Raw genomic sequence first — 5,837 nt, forward strand, 5'->3', positions numbered from 1 at the left:
GTTCCTAGAAACGTACCAGGAGCATCCTCGCTTGTTGTTTGCTCATCAGGTGTCGTCACAGGCGCTGTAGTGACGTCATTGCCTGTTGATAGTGGTGCATTGCTTGTACGTTGTAGCGTTGTTGCCTCTCGCTCAACTGCATGAATGATGAAAATTGACAAAATTAGTTAACAAGACTTTTAGTGCAAACTGAATAGTTTGTATGATTAGTTACATTTTGGACAGCTTTGGAGCTTTACAGTACTTATTTCAATGAAAGACACATTAACGTTCAAAGTATATGTTACTCTGAGGAAACGGTAAGGCGTAAGATGATTACAGTGAACTCTTAATGCTCTTTCATCAAATCCTAATATGATTGCATTACCTACAGCTTCACATACAGTGAGCCACCAAAATATGATTAACATGAGAATCGGTACTTGTTGAATGAATCGGCATGCTCTGTTCAAAGAGCTACTACAGTCAACCTTGCTCAAGTCGAACTCGCACAAATCGAAAATTGGCAAAGTCGAACAAAAAAAAATATATGCATTTTCCCGGTAGATATAAACACGTGCTAATTCTATTGTGTTAGTCGAAGTTCACGTAAGTCAGTGAAAGTCGAAAAATTTTCACCGGTTCCATTGGAATCGGCTTGGACGAGATCGCCTGTAGTAACACCCTGTAGTGAATATTCTACTGCCATAATCTCACAGTAACTGATAAGAAAGTCACCATAATCATAAAGTGTCAAATGGGTATTTTTGTTTTCTCTTGTCGTGCTAAACAAGTGCAAATGAGTAGATGAAATGAAGCGAAACGCATGAAGATTTTATTTCCTTCATCATGTTCAGGTGAGGAAACGTGTTGCACATCAGCAAATGTATGCGTTGTATTACCATTTGTCCAAAGAGAATCTTCCATTCCCTCGTAATCGGCGGAGCAGATGAAAGTCCCTTCTCCGTAGGGCGATGCATCGATATCATCGATCGTCAGAGTCGATAGAGTGAAGCATCCCTGACTAGTCTCTGAGACGGCAAGACCCGCGCTATGAGTGATATCGATAGCCGATAACGGAACATCGATCCCCGTCTTCCAGAGCCACGTGATATGGGTGAGAGGGTAACCCTGTACGGTGCAGGTCACTGTCGCGGTAGGGTCATCAACCAATGAAGTTATGTTGACAATCTCCACTGTGGAAGCTGCACGCATTAAAAAAGAAACAAACAAACAACACCAATATCAACAACAACAAAACAAACAGCAAAGTCAAGACAAGAAAATATCAAATTGTTCGATTAAAGGGGCATTCCAGACAATTTTCATAATTTCACATCATGTAGTACATAAATCGACAACTCCATGTATAGATTTGTGGAATTTATTGTGGTTCTTGAGCAGGGAAACAATACTTTGAAAAAACCTTAAACAAATTACACTGAACAAGGATGATGACATAGGAGGTTCACACATTTCAGAAATGTAGCAGTGTAATTCCATTACAATACCGCTTGCTTGAGAGTTCACCTGTGTATAATCTATGCATGCCTTCATCTTTTGTTCTGCTTCCTTGAGCCCAACTCATGCATTCTTATGGTTACTCTGCCATGTCATCATCCTTGTTCATTTAAATTTGTTCTAAATTTTGAAAATATTCTTATTCTTCATCCCAATTACCAAAAATTCTGAAACTCTGTCCCCAGTGTAACTAATTTATAGTTGTTCAAGTGTAAAAATCTGAAAATCATCCGGAGGTCTCCTGTAAAGCTGTTGTGTATGAAAAAAAATGAACGGACAGAGATAAACCATATCATACTGGTGAAGGAGGTATGCCAATTTGGAGGCTTACCCAGACTGTTGCAGTCCAAAACTTTTAGCATCAACACTCATGGTTTTGAATGACTATCTAGAGGTTCTATCATTGTTGTTGTGATTGATTATTATTGCTGTTGTTGTTACCCTTTCATAATCATTATCTGGCTATCACTACCTTGAGTAATAAGCGAGGCAGTTATTATACAACATAATACAATAAAGTTTGATAACAATACTAGCCCTATCCAAATATCAACACGGAACTTAGCTGTCAGAAGAAGCATTATGTAGAGTGAAAACTCGTCTCATGGGGAAATGACATGTTCACTCAATTGTTCTGATGAATCATAGATGCTATCTATTTTGTGACAACATCATTTTTCCATTACAGTTGAGCAATTTCTCGGCATAAGTCTTGCTGACGTTGCTGTCCATGACCTTTAAAGCGCAGGCCGACTCACCTGTAGACCCACACCGGTACAGTGTTTCGATCTCCACCAGAGATAGGGCAGAATCGAAGAATTTGACGTCGCTGAACGCTGCCGGCGTGTGGTACAAACCCTTGCTCGAAGCTCCGAGAATGAAGTCGTGGTAGGTGTCGGCCACATTGACCTCGGTGTCGTACGTCGTCGTCGACTCTGCAAAAGAATTTAAAAGACTTGTCGCCAGCGGAATCACCAGTGACATCCATCTTACTTAATGGAATGGGTTTCAAATCACATTCCTGTCGTTCAGTCATCCTGAGTTCAACTATCAACCGAATCAAGGATACATGTACATTCAAACCTGTCTAGAGCAGCCACGCAAGGGAGGTTGTCGCTGTAGACAGGTTTTGACTGTAAACGAGGGTAATTCTTGATAAGTCTTGAATGCACCATCAACGTTTGTTATCATTGTAATAATTATTTATATTGATATTATTATAATCATTGTTATTATTATAATCATCATCGTCATCATTATTGTCATCATTATCATCATTATTATCACCATAGTTAATACTATTATTTTATGAATTGAAAATTAAAGAGCTGGAGACCGTTATTTCTCTCACAATGTCCCAAAACTATGGAATTCATAACACCCCCCCCCCCCCATAGCGAATAATTCTTATAAATTGTTCAAGAAGCATTTCAAATCACATTTGTATCATTACTATAATACAATGTATCACACAGTTATTTTTTGCATATCTGATATATTGTAATTATAAAGCGCTTATGTACCCTTTTGAAAAATATAAATGACACAATGTGTGTGCGTATATCACCTTGAGTTAATCATATCAAACGTCTTTTTTCCCCTGTAATGGAATGATAAATATCCATCTTGCCATTCCTTGGAATATTGTGATTTGACCGACGTTCCATTTGAATTTACAGCTTGCCTCGTAATCAAATCAAGTTTCAGTTTGTTTGTGTGATATAAGAAATATTCATGTTAAAACTTACTAATGAGAACTCCATTAACATAGAACTGCCCACCGGTGACGTCATCAAAGGTCAGCGTTAGATAATTCCACTGCCCCATGGGTATTTCACTAGAACCGAATCGAATATTGTCCCACAGTCGCCCGTCACTTTGCAACTTTATGAATATTTTGCCCTGTGAATATCAAAAGAAAATGACAGTTCTCTAATTTGATTTGATGCGCTGGTTCAAGCGAATCTTACGAAGACTCTTTTATTTTCACTCGAAGGTCCCGAGTTCGAATTACGTTAAATGCCTATACGTCCTTGGACAAGATGTTTGTACCCACAATAATATCCCTCCCGACCCACAGGTATTTAATACAATGTTACGTCTTGCAATGCGAGAGTAATGATAACGGCAGGGCCCTCTGGAAGAGCAGTGCCAACACTGAAGAGGCTGTCCTTAATAAAGGAGACCATATTTGTGGTATTATTCATTATTATCATTATTATTATTCATTATCATTATCATTATTTTTATTATTATTATTATCATCATTATTAATATTATTGTATTATTATCATCATCATTACTAATATCATTATTTTGACCTGCTCTCATGTCTGCGTTGTGCTCCATACCAGAGAGATTTGTCTCTCGTATGTTTCGTTTTACAATGTTATAGTTTGAGTGGCAGTCGCCATACGCGATTTTGAATCATTTCCTTATTATTCTAAACGTTTCTACGTTCCTTTAATTTGATTTATTGCATTTCAAGATATTTGTACACGTACGTTTACTTGTTATATTCAACTGTATCATTTGTCTCGTTTGTAATTTGTCACGAGTATTCATTTTTACACAAATTGATTTATTGTTGTTTAATTGTTCTTCATGTTGAATGGATTTCAACCAATAGCAGAGCCCTGAGGAAGACAGGCGTGATAATTATTTAGTCTAAATTTTATTTCAAATCTGCATGATTGTATGTCTTCATTTTATCTTGAATGCTTGATATGTGTCTATCTTATGTCGTTTTGAAACTTGTTTGTCTATCTTATGCTGTTTATTTATATAGTATGCTGATCAGGTCACTCTGTATAAAGATTCGCAATAAATAGAATAAATAAATTATCATCATTATCAGCACCATCATCATTGCCATTTAATTTGATAATCGGTCACATTGTGATAAAGTATAAATGGAATATGTCTTACCAGGGAGGTGTTACAAAAGGAGAGACAACTCCTGTTCTCCTTTGAAGTCATGCCCGGCACCGCCGAGAAGTTATGCGCTTAACTACAGGTGGAAATCAGGTGCTTTGACAAAAGAGAGCATCAATAATCGGGACTAGTGCACTCACATCTAGAAATACTTGCCCCTACTGCATTTCGCTCTCTCTTTCAATGTGATGGCAACAGTGAATTTGTGTACCTTGAATTGGAGCAGCGAATCAAAATGCAGTGTAAAACTGACAATTTTAACAGCAAATAGTTTAAAAGCACGCTGGTGCTCGCTTTAGCGGAGTACTTTATGTTTTGAAAGATCAAAATATGCCAAATTAAAGGATAGAAAACTAACATGCGGAAATGTGCGCATCATAGAAAAATGTTAGGTTTTTAAGATGGCCTAATTTTCATTTCATTTCAGTTTGCGCAGAAGTTTGCGCATTACATCAGTTTGCGCATTATACATCCATCTATCTTTCCTTACAAGAGAGCCGCCTTGTGTCTGTCAATGTGCATTGGTATGTGTGCATGTATGTGTGTATTTGTCTGTCTATTTTTTCCCCTTTTTTTCCGCTTAGGGAAATTGTTGTTTTGTTGTTTTTGCTACTATGTGTGTGTTTTTTTATAGCTTTTTAGCAGTCCCCTCCATTTCCAGCAATATTGTGTATGCATTTACCACAGTGACACGAGTTATTTTTTGTATCTCTGTTGGAAATTTACCTGTATCTGTTTTACAATGTTACTTCTGTTCATCGCATTGTGGTACATGTACTGATTTTCTGACATCTGTTTATACGAATGTTTCATTGTACTTCCAATTATTTTGTTTGTTGGAAATGGAAATAAATGAACTTGAACTTGAACTTGAAGAAACTAGAAATACATGTTTATAATATTGAATCCTTACCTCAACTACATTTAATCAATTCGAATATTTCATTTAAAATTTTATGGGGAAATAAAGCTTGTAATTCAACGAAAGGTGAAATGCGTTCTTCGTCTCCGAACTTCGCCTTGCAACTAGAGCGGTGCAGAGCATGACTTCAAAGCGTATAGTGGAATGCTAGACATCCCATTGTAAGGCTTTGAACAAAAAACATGTGTTTGCATGAATGTTACGAAGAGTTGTCCCTCCTTTTCTAATACCTCCCTGGTCTTACTTTCCATTGAAGCAGACCCGTGAAGTTCAGTCTGGAAATGGTTTGCCTACTAGAAACAACGCCTCACAAACAGAAACGTGGCACCAATCATACGGATGCTCTACACGACCTTCAAATTTCCTTAGCTACGACAACCTTTGCACTAGTATTTTGTGTAACAAGTAAACGACTTTACAGTGGCTGAAAGAAAACAATCTCATTGCAAGTCAGAGATCATGTCCAACATGTCATGGAGAT

This window comes from Diadema antillarum, unplaced genomic scaffold (genome assembly GCF_040938485.1).
Source record: "Diadema antillarum isolate AM-2024a unplaced genomic scaffold, OU_Dant_1.0 scf00000061, whole genome shotgun sequence".
Lineage (NCBI taxonomy): Eukaryota > Metazoa > Echinodermata > Echinoidea > Diadematoida > Diadematidae > Diadema > Diadema antillarum.